We start from the raw sequence: 21,279 nt of genomic DNA on the forward strand, positions 1-21,279 counted from the left end.
AGAGAGAGAGAGAGAGAGAGAGAGAGAGAGAGAGAGTACACACCTGAAGAACACTCGTGCAGTGGTTTCACGCCACCTGGGTAAAGGGTGGGTAACCTGGTCGAAGCTTGTCTCCAGAGTCAATTCGATAGTTGTTGAAACGTTATAGATAGTCATGGCGTCGGTGAGAGAGAGAGAGAGAGAGAGAGAGAGAGAATGAATGTCATTTGGAGTATCCATAGAAATGTTTCATTCCTACGTGGTAAGAGGCTCCCTAAAATCCCAATAATTAATTAATTAATCGTAGAGGACCTCTCCAAAATCGATTGGTTATTGTTTTATCTGGTTATTGACTTCACGTAATGAGTGTTTGTGTGTGTGTGTGTGTGTGAGAGAGAGAGAGAGAGAGAGAGAGAGAGAGAGAGAGAGAGAGATCAACCCTGGATAAAATATAAATGCATGACTGACGTTAAGCGGTATTAATATTTTTGTCTCTTGATGAAATTAATTTAATGAATGCTGATGGTAAGATACATAAATATTCTTCGTCCTTTTGAAGCGCGGTGTCACGAAGTTCCTTATATGAATAAGATTTTTTATTATTATTAGCCTAGTTGTTGTGGCTGTAGTCATCACGTTAACTGTATCTGTCTACATGTCTGCATTCTGTACCCGTCTATGGAACTATCTTATGTCGCTGTTGGGAAATTCTAGTCCAGATGTCTACAACAGGCCTCATAATCAATTTAACACTTTACCAAATTTACGGGCCATCTCTGTGTATACAGGCTCGCTGTGGCACTATGCCGTTTTCATCTAGACCAACCAAAGCTTAGGTAAAAGATTATCATTATTATAGAGTTGACTCAAAGTTATATGGCATGAAAATGACGAGGGTCAGTGACTTATCATCATCGGGATATATTTAAGAGACTGCATGGAAATTTCATCTCTGGCGCAAGGAGGGAATTCGAATCAGAAACTTGATTTTGAGGAAACTTAGCATCAAAGTAGTAGCCAACGTTTCTGTCGTTCCTGACGGTTATAACTTTTCCATTTTAATAGCGGTTCTGTTCGCTGCCTCCGTGCTCAAGAGACCCTATTCCCTCCCCCGCCCCCCCCTTTTTTTTTTTTCGTTGGTCCTGGGCTAGAAAAGGCCATTAGGTTGTCACTCTGCTTCTCCTTTGCTCTTGAAAAAGTCCTGGACGTTCTGCTTGAAACACACACACACACAAACATACACGCTCGCAGAGAGAGAGAGAGAGAGAGAGAGAGAGAGAGAGAGAGAGAGAGAGATTTTATGGATTATCTCGTGTTTGTATATTGTTCTTACATTCTCTTTGTAGATGTGGCCCCTCATATGTCAGCTAATACCAGGTACACATTTCTATGCTTAGGGCAACCTTGGGTTCTTATGCTATGTGGGGGGGGCGAACAAGTGCGTATCAGAGAGAGAGAGGAGAGAGTAATTTTAGGACCTTGGTTTTAGCCTCCCAAAATGACCATTAATCAGCTCCGGGCCGACCTGGGTCTCCTGTCTTGTTTCCACTAAGGTCAAGATTTCTGTGGCATTAAATGTGATGAAAAAAGAAAAAGGAAAAAATTAAATTCATGAGTAGCTCAGTAAAATCTTTTATGCGAAGATATGAATAAAATGTACCTGAATCCACGAGAATTTTGTGCTCTTAGTAGAGCATTATTACGTATTTATACCCACAAGAATTATGTGATATTTTTTCAGTTATCAACACAATCTCTCTCTCTCTCTCTCTCTCTCTCTCTCTCTCTCTCTCTCTCTCTCGTGTGAGCACTGATGCAGCCGCACTATATGACTATAGAAATATTCTTGACTTGTAGTCTCTCTCTCTCTCTCTCTCTCACACACACACACACACACACACACAGAAATATGGAAGCATTCCACTACCGTGTCATATAAAATGGACTTCATCTCAACTCATCCCTTTTACAATCTTCTTGTAGAGAAAATACAATAAAAATAAATATTTGTTTGTAACCATCGACAAGACAGAAACACTTCCTTCTGCAGTTATCCTAATCAATTTTAGCTGCTCACTATATTTGAACACAATTGCGGTGCAGGGGAACATACACACACATACATACATAAATACATATATGTGTATATATATGTATATATGTATATATATATATATATATATATATATATATATATATATATATATATATATATATATAATGTGTGGGTGTGTGTGTCTGTATTCCTCAGTATTGACTGTAAATCTGGAACCATTGCCAATTTTACATGTAACTAAAATAAATAAATAAATAAAGTACTGAAGCATGTTTTCTTAAATGGAAAATATTATGGACGTTATTTTCGGCGTTTTTTGGCGAAAAAATAAAAGTAGGCAATCGAAACAACAACTCCGATTTGGTAACCTATGTAAATAGCATGCATTGATATCGCTCCCAGATCGACAAAGTTAAAGCGCTTGGCATAGTTTTCGACTCGAAGCCCCGGCCTCTGATTTGTAGTAATGGCGAGAACAGAAGAATCCGATCTTCCGACTCCAAATATTGCTTGCAGTTGTTGCAATATAGTTCGAGGTCATATTATTCCGACGGGATTTTTATGAACACTCGAATAAATTCTGTTTTGGGTTTCATATGTCTGTACATGCAAATATTGTTAGCTTATAAGATATGTATATTTATTTTGAAAGTAATTTCTATAAGACAGGTATGCTTAGTAATGTGTTATGATATAATATTATCATATATATATATAGATATATATAATGTGTGTGTATGGTTATGTATATATGTATATGTATGTATGTACAGGGTGTTTCGAAATTAGAGCTCCCCCTCTACAGCATAAACTAAAATTGATATGGACAAAAACAAAAGTAATACAGAACTGGTATTTATTTAAGTTTCTCTCTGATTATTTAATATTTTGTGTCGCCTCCATCTGCCTGTACCACAGCCTGCATTCTTGAGGGGTATGATTTCAGCAAATCGCAAAAAACCTGAGACTCTTGACTCCATTTCCCTGAGCACTTCGGTCACCTCTCTTCGCAGGTCGTCGAGGCTTGGTATACCGTCATAGTTCACTGTGCGTGCTTCAACACGATCCTTTAAGAAAGTACCAATGTTTTCACACACATTAAGGTCAGGGGAACTACCTGGAAATTCACTTGACGAGAAGAAATGATACCACTGTTTCGAAGCAGCGCCTGTGTCTGAAGAGCCTTGAAACATGCCTTATCATGCAAAAATGTGACTTCTTCAACAAATAACACATTTTCAGGATCTTTGAAGGAAGGAAATACTCCACCAGTACGCACAGTTTCTCTGAAGTATTTGCCATTCCTTGACTATCCTTTTTCTTTGATGATCCACGTTAACCGTTTGGCTGTGAAACAGAAAATTCCCAAACATTCAGGAAATTTCACAACTTGGCTATAGCACACTTCATTGCTGATATCATCCAACTTTGCACCCCAAATGATAGTCATTTTTATGATTTGGCATCCTGACTGTGTAAATGAAGAATTCATCTGATGCAGCAACATGGATAAAGTCAGCTTCATCCCAATCTTTAAGAAATGAACCACAAAACCATGCACGGTCTTCTCACTGTTGCTGAGTGATGTTGGGCTTGCTGATTACATGAAATGGCTTGATACCAGATTTTTTCAACTCAAGATATACAGCACTATAATTTCTCTTCTTTCCCCTTTTTATTTCTATTTCAAGTGCCAATTTACGTAAAGACTTTCTTGGTCTACCCACTGCCTCAGCTATGATGTCTTTTGACTCCAGAGAAAGGACTTCAGGCCTTCCAAGATTCTCACTCTTTTTGCAATGACAGTCATATGGATATTTGTTCCAGTTTCTTTAAACAAAGGATTCATCTCTTTCAATGTATTTAGCTATCCAGGAACGTGAAATGAAGGATGCGCCAGCATCTCTGACCCCTCTGAAGGTTATAGCCCAGATTCGGTCAATCCATCTGATTTCCTCTCAGACATTAGTCATGGCTGTATCTAACTCCGTCACTCAGTCTGAAAATACAAGATATGTAAAAAGAAAAATAGTTTAATAGAAACTTAAGATAATGTACTTGGAGATAGGCTATAGCAGAAAACTTCATGACTTTCCATTTGTTCTGTGGAGGGGGGCCTCTAATTTCGAAACACCCGGTATGTATGTATGTATGCGCCTGCGCGTACAAATTAAATGCATCTCCAACTGTTCTACTAATATTGCTCTTGTCCTTACAGCGTCTTTATACCGTGTCTCCCACTGCTAATAACGACATCGTCCTTGATTGGCAAACCCCTCCGGATGCCATTCAACTTGGACAGCATTCTCGGGAAAATATGTAAAGACATTCGAATGGCATTTATTAATTGACTAGGATCAGCTTTGCCTGATTTAGAAACAGCAATAAATCCAGAGTATAATTGTATCCGCTCTCGAAGTTGGACAAATGTTATGTTGATACATTTGCTCTCTCCTTGTTTGGTGATGGTTTGATTGAGGAAAAGTATGGTAGCCTTATAGTGCGCAGTCCTTTGTATGGTTTTACAACCATTTCATTTAATAACACATGTTGTTAATTGAATTTGCATGTTATGATAAGTATATCAATGTATATACGAAGGCTAACGTCCTCATGAACAAATAGCGCATACATAGTGAGCCACCAGCCACCAGCTTCAGCTCAATTTAACTTCTCTGCTCTTCGACAGAAACTCACACTCTCTCTCTCTCTCTCTCTCTCTCTCTCTCTCTCTCTCTCTCTCTCTCTCTCTCTCTCTCTCTCTCTAACGCCTTGAAATCCCCATGTAAAGTACAGACTGAGAATACGTGATCTAGTTTATTACTTTTGATGTGTATAAGGACCACTTTTTTTAGGTTTTCATTGCTTTTAACTTTTGCTTTCTTCGTGCCAAGGTACGATATATATTTCCGTTTTTGTTAATGAATTTCGTCACCTGGGCGTGTCAACTTATGTCGGTTTTACATGAAGATAGCCGAAACAGATTTTTTTATTTGATGTTTTTGTTTTGTCTGAGTAGAGCGTGAAGCCATTGAAAATATCTCCATACTCAGATTCGTTTCAAGTGAAAATTCATTTGAGCTCTGATGCATGTACCCATTTGATATAGTCGGCTGAATTTCTTGCAGGATTTTACTTGTGATGATCAATTGAACGGGTAACTCATGATTCTTATCCATCCCGAACCAGAAAAATGAGAGAGAGAGAGAGAGAGAGAGAGAGAGAGAGAGAGAGAGAGAGAGAGAGAGAGAGAGAGAGAGAGAAAGCAGGGATTGGCCAGAAGGAAAAGATCTAAAAGCTATTTTGAATTAACACCCGACTTTCAACACAATTCTGTTCGTATGCATATGCATATACATGTAAGTGACGCAATTGTTTGATGATAGCCATTGCCGATTATATTAAATCTGCCGTGTGGACATTTGTTCTTTAGCCATCGATCAGTTAATTTATTTATTTATTCCAAATGGAAACGTGAATGCATTTACTATAACGCTACTTGAAAGAATTAAATTGGTCAAGCACTAAATAAGTAATCTGGACAGTGATCATAGTCCCCCTTTGACTTAGTTTATAGACAGATCATTCGAGCCAATCAAACCTTGATAGCACAAATTGCTCGGTACGGAATAAATGCAGAATCGTGACCACAGTTGTTGCAACGTCAGCGTTTACAAACAAATCATTCAGTCAAGCCACCATTGTAAAAGCGAACACGAATTGCTAAATACGAGAAATATAGTAACTGGCAGGCGAAAAATACCCCCACCCACGTGTTGTCTGCGACCGCAGCAATTGATGAAAAATTGAAAACGAGTCTTTGGGCGTGTAATGTTGCTGACAGCTGATACAATGGGTGCAGGAAGTGTGAAATTGGCTCGGTAATAGGGCACGTTAGAGAGTGACCCTTCTCAAAGGTAGTTAGTTTTGTGTAATGGCTATAGTAGATTCACATTAACCGTGCATTATATGTCTAGGTCAGTCCCTTACGACGCTCCTGATTGGCTGTTGATAAGCCAATCACACGGCTGGGATCTCTCAGTCCCTCTCGAGAGTTCACATAGGCAGGACGTATGTTCCACTTCTCCTGAGGGATACTTTTGAAAGACGTATTCCTCAGGAGAGGTGGAACATAGATCCTACCCATGTGAACTCTCTCGAGAGACTTGAGAGTTTCCAGCCAGGGTTGCCAGATGGGTCGTCCCAATCATGGCTAGATTGCCTGCCAGATACGGCTAAATTCGACCAGAAATTTTCGGAAATGGCTAGAAAAATGGCTACCTTTTGAAAGTAAGAATGCAATAGATTTACTTGATTTTCATGTAAAAATACAATTATTAGTCTGTGTCAAATATAATAAAAACTGATAACTGCATAGTGTTTACTTACCTAATACGATGGAGTTCTTCATGAAAGACATCAGTAGGATTTATTTACAAAGACTTGCATCTTCGGCGATTCTTCAGATCCACAAAAAATTACAAATAGGCTATGTATTTAAAACCTTATTATAAATGCAGATAAAACTTGTCTTTGAAATAGTAATTTATTCAGCGTCATTTAGCACTAAGTCTAGAAATCATCTTCATTGTCTATTGGTAGGACCGATGAAGTTGAAGGATTGCCATCTTGTATTTTCTCACTCTTATCATATTCAAGACTTGAAGTTACCAACTTCAAAACGTCATTTGGAAACTCATATAAGAAGCACTTTTTTGACATCCGTTTGGGACCATGACGAATGAGTAGCAATGCATTAACTGTATCTGTACTTAATTTGTTTCTTAGCTTATTTTTAACTAAATTTATTTGGCTGAATACCCGCTCAATTTCTGCATTTGAATGGGGCAAGCTTAACATAGTTAATGCAAATGCTGCAAGTTATCTTTATGCTTGTAGGCTTCAGACCAAAATTTGACAGTATCCTTTGTTTCCTGCCATTTTACTAAGGTTATATTAGACCATTGCATTTCAATTTTAGTTATTTCATCTTCATTGAGGTTGAATGATTCAAGTAATGGAGTAATCGTGGCTTTAATAACCCGTAGAGTCTAGGAAACTGAGAGCAGGGATATGCTTTTCAAAATATGTACATTTTCAGGCAGCCTTTGTCTGATTTGTGTATAAGAGCAATAAAAAATTTGGTGCACCGATCTCTAAGGAACGTTTCTTGGTTTGAATTTAGATTCACCTCGGCCAGTTTCTTTTCTGTGGTATAACCAAGATGGACCTTAGGAGCTTTGTATTCTTGCAAGTTACAAGTAAAAGGATCATTTATCTGAAAAGGAAGCACAACTCCTCGAATCAATGCTTCAATTAGAAGCATTAAATCTTGGAGTAGTCTTGTCGGATCACAGTTGTCAGATTCAAAAATTTTGTTCACCCTTTGGACTTCACTTAAAACCGAATTTAAAATCCGCATATAAACTAGATTAGTATCGTCGTAATACATATCTTTAAGCATTTCTGATGCATAGCATTTCTCTGTTAATCGAACAATATCAAAATGAGTTTTCAGTTCTACCCGCTGATCACAAATTCTTTCACTGCTGAAGCAATAGATAACCATCCTGTTTGACAAGATTGAATGATCTTGAGTGGCTCATGACCATCATTGACGATCTTGAGAACCAATTGTATGTTTCACTTATGAGATATTCGAGATTTCTTGGTAAAGTTTCAGCACTTGCATGCGACACTGCCAATTGCATGGAATGGCAAACACATCTTATAAGCACCAAGGAAGAAAGGTCTTTTTTCAATTTATGAAAAACTCCATTATTTATACCGACCATAACACTGGCGTTGTCAGTTCCAATGCCGATAAGATCATGTAAATCAAGATCATATAATTGTATATGTAAGTTTTAGAGCATCTACAATACTATCAGCATTACAGTCAGTAAGGGGGGTGCTAGATGCAGAAAAGTAGAAACAATTCTGTTGTCAGAAACGCTAAAATATCTAATTGCAATGCCAAGGTATTTGTTAACTGCAATGTCCGTAGATTCATCTAACAATAAACTGAATTCCGACCATTCAAATCATCTTTCAATTTTGTAACAAAGTGAGGCATTATTACACTTTTGAGCACGGCAGTACATTTCGTTCTGTGCATTGTCATTTGTGCTGCGGTTTTGTATTCAGGAAAGCACGATTTCACAACGTTAAGGAGGTGATCACAAGTGTTGATTGAACAGTGCTCTGTTATGAATAAAGATAGTTTAGCTTCAGCACGAGCAACATCAAAATTTTGTACGATTTTTTCAAAGTTCAACTTCTGCTGCCGTGAAGATGAAAATGGTTAGCTGCACTCCAAGTGTTTTTTACTTTTACCATGATTCTTTATCTCATAGAATTTTGCTCGAATGATTATTCTACAGTACTTGCACTGAGCATTTGTGGTATCATTAGGAATTTCCAATATCCAATCTTTACATATTTCTTCTTTTAGCCACTCTTTTCTAAACTTTTGCGAATAAATGCGTTGTTCTGGCATCTTGATAATGTTTTCTTATTGTTGTATGTTTTTTACGGAGGAGTTCTAGAAACGAACGGATGAAACGAAAGAGCAATACAGTAATGCAGCAGGAAAAGTATGTCCCCGTCCCCATAACCCCTCATACCGACTTAGAAGCATGTGATTAAGTTACAGACAACTGAACTACTATGCGCAGCAAAAGCTTATCAAAGTTGTTAACCTTTTTCTTAATGGAGGCGGCTCCAAACTGTTCAACTGTTGTTATAGGCTAATGATTTTGCTCACTAAGCATCAAGTTAATCATTCTGTTGTATACAATAGTAGAGAGAGAGAGATGATTGTCAGATTTTCTAGTTCGGCAACTTTTTCGGCTAACGGCTAGATATAAATTTCCAACAGCCCATCAGGAGCGTCGTAAGAGACTGGCCTAGACATCAAATGCACCGTTGATGTGAATCTACTATATCTAAAAGGTGTTTGCAACGACGAGAGTGACCTTTCGGTCATTGGCCCTGGGAGGAATTAGATATTGACGTATAGATTATGATTTAGATGGTAGATTTAGATATTTCTATATATCTTATATCTTTTGAATTTAGAGGCGGATGGGACTGGTAGCCTAATGTCCGGATCTGGGCCAGGTCTGGTGGACACTGAAGAGTGAAGGAGGAAGGAAATGCGGTGGGGCTAACTAAATAAGTAGATAAATGATATTTCTCCACTAACTCAACTCTCGGTACATTACGCAGTGAGCTGGATCGCACCCGTAATTAAGGTGATTTTCGTAATGCGGGTGCTTAGGGGAGATTCTTCATAGCATTGAAATCTCTTCCAACAACTACCCAGGTTCTCTCGAGAGAAAATCAGATTTGCTGATCGTGGCCTTCAGAGATAAAGCGCCTCAATGGCGTGATCGGTAAGGTCTTTCCCTGCCATCTCGGTGGCCGCGAGTTCGATTCTCGGGCATTCCATTGTGGGGTCAGAGTTGTGTATTTCTGGTGATAGAAGTTCACTCTCGACGTGGTTCGGAAGTCACATAAAGCCGTTGGTCCCGCTGCTGAATAACCACCGGTTCCATGCAACGTAAAAACACCATACAAACCAAACCAAAACAAAACCTTAAGAGATATTGCGGATGAAGAATGCCTATAAGATGGGTTGTAATTCTCTGGTAGACATTGCTATGTCAAATGTTTATATATCCCCCTTACCGAACAAAGTGGAAGTTGTCTGTTAATTCTGCAACTGTAGTGACATGTTCATAAGCAGTCATTGTTCAAGTATTGATGGTCAATATAGTTATTGTGGTAGAGCAGTTTCATATGCAGGATCTTTGCTGCCCTGACTATCTCGTTATCAGGAGAAGCCACATTTTCAGAGCAATGTTGTATATAATGTTGGATTCTACAAAACGTAATTACATCCTGATTTTTTTTTTCATGACAAACATTTAAAAAAAAGATCGCATTGATTTTTCCCTGGTATTACAGCCGTAATGCTATCAAGTTTTCCATTTCCTGCAGTCTGGTCACTTTGTTCATTTGTTCAGTTCCCATCGTATTCAGTAACAGAGGTGGTGTTACTTCTTCGAGCATGGATCGTAAGGCAGACTGTAGATGGTCCTTAAAGGATTTAAAGCATCTTATGACTTTCCGTCGACTCGGAATTCCACGATACTTCTCCCTGCACATTTCAACCTTTCCCTTCGGACTCTTCCTACCTAAGTGTCTAACCCGTTTTTAAATCACTCCAGTTCCTACTTTTCATAAGAAGAAGTTATTTTAAAAAGAGACAAATTGGAGAACAGGTATATTTAAGATATCCCCTTACAATTTCGAAGCGCCATGCTCTCTCTTCAGCGTCTCCACACGTAGGAGAGGGACCATAGGTTCTGAGACTGTCTGTGGACTTCTTAAATATCTTTTTCCTCCAGTATTTGTTTGTATTTTTTTTCACGTTTCTAAGTTAGGCACTGATCTGTTATCAGTAAGTCATTAGGTCGAGCGCTTCGCTAATCTAGGAATACGACTCGGTGGTCTCGTTAAACGACTTAGAATAATTACAGTAATAATACTTTCTGCCGACAGTTAAAAGGCCTGGTGTTTCAGGAGTAGTTTTCTGTTGCTTTTTACTGCATTGCCTCTAAAACTGACACCAAGTAGCCAATACCGGTTGGAAAATATTATGTGATGCGCGCTCGGTATCGTATGACTTTAGTAAGCGTGCGTCCACACCAGTGACATGTTGCTTGGAGACCAATTGGAAACATTGTGGGGGACACAGTAGGAGACATCCGGATACAAATCTCCTGATATGTATGGGGACACATTTGTCGCAATGTTGAGAAGTTCCTCGTTGGACAAGTGGTTATCGCGCTCGGCTGCCAATCCGGTGGTCCGGAGTTCGATTCTCTGCTCGGCCAACGCGGAATCAGAGGAATGTATTTCTGGTGATAGAAATTCATTTCTCGATATAATGTGGTTCGGATCCCACAATAAGGTGTAGGTCCCGTTGCTAGGTGACCAATTGGTTCCTAGCCACGTAAAAATATCTAATCCTTCGGGCCAGCCCTAGAAGAGCTGTTTATCAGCTCAGTGGTCTGGTTAAACTATGTCCACACCATGTCTCCAGAAGTGGCAGACATGTCGACGTGTGAGGATGCTTTGCTGGCAGCTGCATCATTTGTTGTTGGTCTGTTGGTTGGTGAGAGGTGTGACGACATCACCTCGTCCACACCAGGATTGCCAACATGTCGCCCAACATATCCGTACCGACATGTCTACTACGATGTTTCTCAACGACTTCAACAACTTGTTACCCCACTTGTCAGTCTTAATGTTCTCACCGTGTTTTGCCACTGGTGTGGACGCAGCCTTACTCTTACGACTACCCGGCATTGCCACTGGATAAAAAAAAACTTATTCTAAAATGTCAGCAAACGCTCTCATATAAGCCACCTGTGGAACTCGAGATTAAGAGAGGGAAAATAAAATGGGAATATAAAAATAGAAACAAAACTGATGGATTAGGAATACAAAAAACGGGAATAGAAAAAAAAGTCTTGTCACCAGCTACAGCAGTATAGGAGGAGAGAAAACCCCGTTTCCTATTTTAGGGAAAAGAAAAAAATGATCGCTAATAGACACAATGGAAGGACTAGTGATAAATGGTTGACAGTTGTGTGCGAAAATATAACTGTTAACCGATCGTGGGAGAGAGGAAAATGTTGGAAAAGTGAAAATGTTGATAAAAAAAAAGAGGGGAAAAATATCGTTTGTATAGCGATCAGATTTTTTGAGCTTTTGAAACAGATTTCCCTACATTTTTCAAAAAATTGTCAAGCGAATAAAAGGCTCAGTCCTTTTGACTGAAGTGGACTAACTTGGGATAAAGTTTAGTTTATTCATAATTATTTCATATAACGATACACCCACAGTATATATAATATATATACATATATTAATGCATACATTTGTATATATTAATGTTTTTAAGTATATATAAATGTATATATACTATATATATATATATATATATATATATATATATATATATATATATATATATATATATATATATATATATTTCTATCGAGTTATCTGTATTTCTTTATTATGTATGTATGTATGTATGTATACATGCATATGCAGTCCATGGCGTCTCTCATTTTCACATGAATATTGTTTTATATTTATTCACATGAATCATACTTCTAATTTATCTTTCTTCATTTGTAGGCATTCTTTGTAGACCGCAAACTAACTGGTAATTTCACCAACGTGTCCAAGTTCCTCGTTGGACGGGTGGTTTTCGCGCTCGGCTACTAATCCGGTGGTCCGGAGTTCGATTCTCGGCTCGGCCAAGGCGGAATCGGAGGAATTTATTTCTGGTGATAGAAATTCATTTTTCGATATATTGTGGTTCGGATCCCACAATAAGCTGTTGCTAGGTGACCAATTGGTTCCTAGCCACGTAAAAATATCTAATCCTTCGGGCCAGCCTTAGGAGAGCTGTTAATCCAGCTCAGTGGTCTGGATAAACTAAGATATACTTAACTTAACCAATGTGTCCAAATCCCTCGCGGAAGTCTCAATTCGTGCTTGACGGGAATTAACTCGGGAGTCAGGGCGCATCCACCCTGGGAAGGACGTTCGTACGGAAATTTTTGCCTCGCACTAAAGTCTATTGAATTGAACTGAAAATCGAATTTAGGCCAAAGGCCAAGCACTGGGGCCCATGAGTTCATTCAGCACCGAAACGGAAATTGACATTAAAAGGTATGAAGGGTGTAACAGGAGGAAAACCTCGCAGTTACGCTATGAATCAGTTGTTAGGAGAGGGTCGAACGTAATATGGAAGAAGAGAATATGAAAGGAGGTACAGTAAAAGGAACGAAAGGGGTTGCAGCTAGGGGCCGAAAACACGCCGTAAAGTATTACAATACTTATTGTAAAAATATTAGGAACTAATTCCTTTATTCCCAGATGTTTACCACCATGTCTTTGTTGTATCTACATTCTGTATTTGTAACTGCCAAATTAATGTTTTCACGTCAGGTTTGTTTGTCTCCTCTGTACCCGCACTCTGTAATTAGGGTAATATTATTATTTTTTTTATTTGGTATTCATCTTTGGTATATCTTTATCTGAATTCTGTATTTTCGCCTAGTTTTGCAAGGAAATTCTCTATTTACTCTTTTAGTTCGTGTTATCGAAGTTGCAACCTGCATTACCATTGTGTTAACGTATCGTTTTCTATCATATGCTACAGTCAGCATTTGTGACCGGACCAGAATTTAAATTAATATACATATTTATTATTCTTATATTATTTCATAAGGAGCGTTCAGCGAGGATCTCCTTGTACGTAATCGTGCAATTGAACTATAGGAACCAGGGCCATTAGAGCTGGTGGGAAATGCGATATTCCAGTGACTACAAGGAAATTTTATGGGAGGGGGTGTAACTTAGTCGGAGAACCGCCCCCGAAATATGTATGGAACGTCACTCTGTTTACCATAACAATACGGATGGAGATTTCCTCCCCTCTTGAATATTTTACGGGGCCCTTAGGTGCGTGCGCGAGAGAGAGAGAGAGAGAGAGAGAGAGAGAGAGAGAGAGAGAGAACGAAGGAAGCTAAATGAAGAGAGAGGAGATGATGGGAATGGAAGGATGGTGTGTGTGAGAGAGAGAGAGAGAGAGAGAGAGAGAGAGAGAGAGAGAGAGCATGAATATCTTCAGGCGTAAGAAAGTATTTAACTGAAACAAGGGGAGATAATAAAATAGCAAATAAAAAAAAATTGGAAAGACAGTAATTTTCGCCATGGACAATAGCAGAGCAAAAATGATCCTAAAAAAGAGAGAGAGAGAGAGATAGAAGAGTAAATAAAGACGACCGAGGACCTAGACAAAGACCAACGTCACAGGCCGCCGCCGGTGACAGAAAAGAGGCCCAAAAACAGACCAAGTCCTCCGGCTCCGAGGCACGAAGTCATAATCAGGGGACAACTGCGTAACGGTTTTGGGAGACTTAGAGGCCCTTCCGCGAGATGATTAATTTCTTAGGGTCTCCTTTCGGCCGGAGATAAGGGCGAGGAAGGAAGGATAGATGTTGGCTCTGGCGCTTCGCCTTTCACCGACTCCCGCCGTTATTAATGAATGAATGAATGGCCTCTCGGCTCTGGGGAAACAAAATAACACTGTCCTGAATGATTTCCTTCACGCTGTATTTGCCGTCTTTCGTTCTTTGGCTGCGGGATCTATGTTAATATGCTAGTTTTATGTCTAGATCTGATGTTTTTGATGAACTTTTTCATGTATGGTAATTATAAATTTGTTTTTTCAGTATGTATAATATATATATATATATTATATATCTATATATATACTATATATATATATATTTATAATATTATATATAATATATATATTAATATATATATATATATATATATATATATATAGTTAGATATTTATAATATATATGTATATATATATATATATATAGATAGATAGATAGATAGATAGATAGATAGTAGATAGATATTTATGATATATATGTACATATATATATATATATATATATATATATATATATATATATATATATATATATATAGATAGATAGATAGATAGATAGATAGATAGATAGATAGATAGATAGATATATATATATATATATATATATATATATATATAGTATAAGATATATATATATATATATATATATGATATATATATGACATATATTCAAATATATATATTATATTATATATGATTATATATATATATATATATATATATATATATATATATATATAATATAATATAACATATATAAACACACTTGAATAGAGGTCTATTTGTTACGAATAATGTAGCTCCGAGTTAGTAAACTAGTTGTAATTTTAAGTCATTATTTATCCAGTCTCTGAATAATTTGGGCACGGGCGGAATTTCGAGTGATTTAAATAGTGATGAACTTGAAAAGTATTTTAAGGTGAGAGGCAGCACTGGAACCCTCTTAGCTGAAGTCATGAAATGGTATACATTATTTACTTGGGCCTCATTGTGATACGTTGCCTGTTGCATTAGATCCATATGAGGTTCGTTGCAGGTTTTAGCGTCTTGTTTATTTTAGTCTGTAATGACGTTCTCTTTCCTTAATTCAGGTTTTAATTCAGGACACTTAATTATTCGTGTTAAAGCATTAACATCGCCAGGTATATCAAATGCTGATATCTAAACTCTTTTTGACCCCTGTAGAGCAATTGAGAAGTTGTGCGGTGGTATTTCGGCCGATGTCAATTTTACTGTAAACGCATGAGCAGATAGATATTTATGATTGCAGTACCAGTTTTACTCATGAAAGGTCTAATTATACTATTAACCAGTAACGGCTTTCGTTTAACCCTTTTTTCTCTTCTTGTTTCATAATTCTTAAACTCAATACTGCAAGAAATTAAACCGAAATTACCTTGTGGACCGTAAAGTATTATTAAAATCTTGGTCACATTAAAATGACAGGGTTGCCCTGGCCAAAATTATACCACATTACAATGCAAGTGTCTGAAAATGAGCCGAGAGAAATATTTAATGGTATTGGGCCTTGGCGTGAAGTATGAAAATGGTAAAATTGAGGTTTTGAAATTATGCTGTGCTTTTTAGAGAATGAATACAGATTTATGGGTTAAAGAAATGTCGTTTTCAAACATCATTCTCCACAGGTACATCAGAAAATGGAAGTGATTTGATGCAGAGACATGGACACCCCTTATGTAAGCGGCAAAGGGACCAAATAGCACCCCATATCCAGTGGAATTTACTTAAAATTTATGAGAGAGAGTGAAAATTAAACGGTTCACGTTTCAGTTTTATTAGTCTGAAGTCTGAGGTCGAGACGGAAAGATGAAATGCTGTTTACATCTTTCCAAAAATATGTGGAAATAAATAAGGCTCTCTCGTGTTTGCTTCATGTCTGGTCTTTGGATTAGAATTGGGTCTGGTTATTGATAAGTTGGGTGACTTCCAATGACTGTTAGGCGTTCATTTGCTTGTTAAGCTGCTATTCCCTTTATCAACTAGGGTCTTGCCCATTAGATATGGTCAGTACGTGGATGGGTGACAATGAATGCCAAGCCCAAATCTGTTCGCTTCAAGGCTGGTTCTGATTCAAGGAAGTTGAGCAACATTGAAGTGGCTCTAGAATTCCCTTGGGCTATATCAACACTAGCGACAGACAGTAACTAATTTGTGTCGGAATGATCGTAATCATTGCCATCTCTACTAGAGATTGACTGGGTTTGGACCCAAAGAGTGATCTTGCGGTGGTTGGGAAGATGTGCTCCTAGACTGTGGTATCGAGGGTGCTCGTTGCCTCCTTTCGAGGAGGGGTCTTTGAGGACAGAAGAGGTCCTCTGGTACGGAATGAGAGAGAGAGAGAGAGAGAGAGAGACGAGAGAGAGAGCGAGAGAGAGAGAGAGAGAGAGAGAGAGAGAGATTTACAATCAGTGGCTAACAGTCGAATGCATAGCCTGAGATATAAGGTGCGGAATCCAGCAATTGTATCGTTTGTTTGAGACTTCATCTCGGCCGTCCTTTGTAAACAATCTTTTCGATCTCATTACGTGACTTTGCCGATTGCATTAGGCTATTGAAGTTTGTTGTGATTTTCATAAACATTTGGTTTATTGGAATGAGGGCCCCAGTTCAGACCCTCTAGGTACATAATCCGAGATCGAGACCTATCCAGATATAGGTCCTCATTGCCGGGAGGGCTTTGTAGAGAGCAAACCGTCGTTTTTTGGAACATTAGCTATTTGAAAAATGTTAAATTTATGCACCATCTTTTCCTTGAATATTTAGGGTATCATGATACATTAATTAAATATTAATATCGATTTGGTATTTCTATGAAAATGCATTCGACTATATTCCTACAGTTTGCAATATGAAAATTCAGGAAAATTTATTTCTATAGTTTGCAACAATAATTTGTCTATGTGACGATTAAGGTCATGCACTACAACAGCTCTGCTTTAAGTGCCTGCCAGTGCTTGTGAACTCTGGTGCAACTCATGCGATATTCATTATTCAAAAGTATGCACTCCGCTGACTACTGCACAGCGAATATTATCGTGGAATCATAGTAAATACCTAAGTAAATGTCTTTCCTTTGTAAAACATTATTTTGTACAAAGATATTTTCACGCAGTGGTTAACAGACAAACGACCGAGGTTTATAGAAACTGGTCATATCAGTGTCCACTAACCTCACTGCAATATGAACTCGTAGGCAGTAAAACTGTGCTTGATGGTTGTATTTTTGTCATTTTGTATTTTCCCATTATCAAATTAAACTTCAGGATCTAAAACATACACATACACACAGATTAGTTAATATTATATATATATATATATATAATATATATATATTATAATCTTATATATAATATATATATATATATTAATATATTATATTATATAATTATAGTATTAAATATATTATATCCTATATATAATATATATATATATATTTATCTAAATATTGTTATAGTATAATAATATATATTATATTAAATATATATATATTATAATATATTATAATTATATAAATGATATATATTATATATAATTATGGTATGATATATAGATATAATTATATTTATATATAATATATATATATATAATATTATATATTTTTATTATTATATATGTCACGAATAGAACAAGGCTCGGAAAATTCACAGAAAAGGCGTAGAAGTTGTGTGTGGTTTCCATTACGCTAAAAAATCACAGTAGATGCACGTGACTTCATTAAATAAGCGAATACCACAGGAAAATGATAGTCAGAAATCCAAGCGCTTTCATCTTTACTAAGACTGAAACGTCGACTATATAGTATATATATATATATATATATATATATATATATATATATATATATATATATATATATATATATATTATACACACACACACACTGCGCTTGTTTGCCTGCAACGCGTAGATAAGACGTTGTTTCTCTTATCTGGTTGACCTGAATTTACAATATTTGACCGTGGGAGAGAGAGAGAGAGAGAGAGAGAGAGAGAGAGAGAGAGAGAGAGAGAGAGAGAGAGATTAAGCACGCCCATGTATGCAGATAGACGTAGCAGGGAGCAAGCTGACTGTTCCCAACTAATACAAGTAACTTCATCCAACTCTTGACCAAAACATCAGAGACACCGAGGCAAGGCACCCGACGTGTCGGACACAGTGTCGCAGCACCTGACACTCTGCTCAGTGCCCAAGCTAGTGACATGTCAAGGGTGACAGTGTCAAAACTTTAATGACGTTTAGAAAAACAAAGGCAAAGCTGTTTTTCAGGACTCGAGTTACACCTTCAAGGTTACAAACTCGACCTTCAGAGGGGGACTGATGTCTGAGGAATAGTGCATTCTCCTCTAGTTCTTAACACTGCAACCACATGAAGTAATTGTTTTTAAAGGGATGTCTATTGCTTCAATTTATCAAAGTGAGATAAAAAAGAAAGTTTATTTACGTTTTACTTCTTCTTTACTTTGTGTGTGTGTGTGTCTGAAATGGAAAGTATTCCCTAGAAATGTCTGATAATTTTACTGATATTGAAAAACAGGAATTTGAACTTTCAATGAAAGGAAAAACTGGCGAATTTTGAAGCAGGCTTGTTATCAGAATGAAATTAATCTAAAACAACAGTAATAATAAAAAATAATAATGATAAAAGTAGTAGTAGTTAGTAATATACTAATAATGATAATGAATCCATGAATTCCTAAATTAAAACTTTAACCATCCACCGGATGACTTTATAAGCAAGTCATTTTGTGTATAATATTTAAAATTTCTTTCCATTAGAGACACATTACATTTCTATTCGTTATCACTCAATATTATATGGAAGAACAATGAAGATTATATTGAGAAAGGAGAAGAAATCTTAAGCTCATTTATGTCCCTTTTTTTGTATCCTTCAACGAAATTCAACAAGAAATACGAAAAATTGAGTGGAAATATCAGTAGAATGAAAGAAAGCAGGGCCAAAAAATATGAAATGAAATAAAGAATAGGCTACTTATGAGTTGAAAAGGAGACAGAAAGATCGACCGATATTTGAAAAAAAAAAAAAAAAAAAAACTTTTTATACGTTCCTGCGACAGTTCGGACGAGACAAGGAGAATAAAATAGAAATGCAAATCTCAACAGGCTCCACCAGGCTGTCCAGTGCCAACAAAGTACTGAGAGATGGGCGTGGTAAGAACTGCAGTTGAAAAAAGAAAAACGCCCATTTTGTTTTCCAGCCCCCCGGAAGATTTTCGGCTGTGACGACTTCATCTTTGAAAGGCCTCAGGAAACTACACTTTGGGCGATATCGTGTTTTTTTAAGAGAGAGAGAGAGAGAGAGAGAGAGAGAGAGAGAGAGAGAGAGAGAGAGAGAGAGAGAGAGAGAGAATGATGATGATAATGGTGCACGCACAACACTTACCGACGGCATCAAAGTATGTTATAAAGAGACGGTAAATCCAGCCTTTTTATCTTCTCGGCGTCCTGGAAGCTGGAATAGGAAAGGATTTTTCGTGCTTATCTTTCTCTTAGTCTTCCAGGTGTCAGGACAGGAAATTATTGAGAGGAAGCAAGGGTGTTCCACATCTGACGTGTTTTTCCCTCTGCCAGTTTTATTCGCGGAACCAACCTCTCCGTTCCAGGAGCTTTCCCGCCGTTCCAGGAAGTCCCTCTTTTCCTTCTGCTGGGATTTGTCTGAAGGAAGCGCTGCTGGTGTGCTCGAGAAACGCCTTTTCAAAATTATTGGCTCTCTTTTGATTTGCTTGTATTGTTTCTCTAATTTTCCATTTCCATGAGGTTTTTTTGTTGAGTTAGTTTTGCGTGGGTTGGAAAAGTATCTCTCGAATCGATCATTGTACTGTTGATAAATTTAATGTAAATTTCAGTTTATTGACTTTTTATGTCGTTTATGTTCATTATCATCAACACTGTAATCAACACTGGGATGTGGATGTCATAGCGAAAATTTTTCGTATATATATATATATATATATATATATATATATATATGTATATATATATATATATATATATATATATATATATATATATATATATATATATATATATATATATATATATATATATATATATATATATATACAGAGAGAGAGAGAGAGAGAGAGAGAGAGAGAGAGAGAGAGAGAGAGAGTGGACAAGATAAATGCCTGTAATTATCATAACAACACCTGAATCTGGTTAGGGGTCCTACCTCGTTGTGGTCAGCCTTTTTTTAAATTAGTACACGCAGTCACTTACTCTACGTCTACGACCAACAACAACTACGCGCTCGCCAAGTACTCAATTCGTCGCTTAGGTTAACAGAAGTAATTGGGTTTAAAGTATCAAGCCCGGATCCTTGCACACGAGAGAGAGAGAGAGAGAGAGAGAAGAGAGAGAGAGAGAGAGAGAGAGGTTACTTAATGATCGGTTTCACTCCCCTGTGGAGTTCAGGATTTCCTCGTCGAGGCTCTTCCCTTACTGAGAGCTATGATCTACGATGTTAGATCTAACTTTGGGACTGAAGACTGAGTACCGGACCAAATTAGAATGACGTCAGTATTATGGTCACTGAGATGACCGGCGGCATTATCGTATCTTCGCTCCTCCGGTAGAATATCAAGGAAGATAAGAGTCAAGTTGTGAAGTACAAGTAATGTCGGCTGGGTTATAATACAGAGTTGATTGGAGTAGAAAGCATCTGACGCCAGTTCAAGGATTGAGGTGGAATTGAAGTGCAAACGTTTCCGGTTTTAATGGGTATAAAAATATAATGTTACGTTTGGAATCAAGTCCTCACTGAATCTGCAGGTTATAGAATTGGATGGTGTTCGTCCTTACGCTGGACCTTGCCTTTAGTTTAACATCATTGTTTTTCAAGTCATCTACAATTTTTATAAAATTGAGAAGGAAGGTTTCATTCAGCGATAGACTTACGTCATACAAGCTTGGTCGGCCAACTTTTAGCACTTTGTTGCCAAACTGTTCACCAAGTTGCCAGTTTTAGCACACTGCTGTGTTAGAAATATTCGTGTTTGTGTGATACCGGCTAAATACCCTGTACACGGTTTCAATTTTAGCAACGAATACACTTTATGCAAACTTTATCGGTAAACTGCTAAAAGGTTCCCCCAAAAAACGGTGTTTTGAATTCCCTGGTGGTTAACCATCATAGTATTGA

At 37.4% G+C, this 21,279-nt stretch overlaps 1 protein-coding gene across 10 annotated transcripts in view; it reads left to right on the forward strand.

The window, feature by feature from the left end:
* Window positions 1–21,279, forward strand: part of LOC135222863 (uncharacterized) — a 511,348-nt gene that overhangs the window by 55,927 nt on the left and 434,142 nt on the right. The gene's annotated exons all lie outside the window — the stretch shown is intronic.

This window comes from Macrobrachium nipponense, chromosome 8 (assembly GCF_015104395.2).
Source record: "Macrobrachium nipponense isolate FS-2020 chromosome 8, ASM1510439v2, whole genome shotgun sequence".
Lineage (NCBI taxonomy): Eukaryota > Metazoa > Arthropoda > Malacostraca > Decapoda > Palaemonidae > Macrobrachium > Macrobrachium nipponense.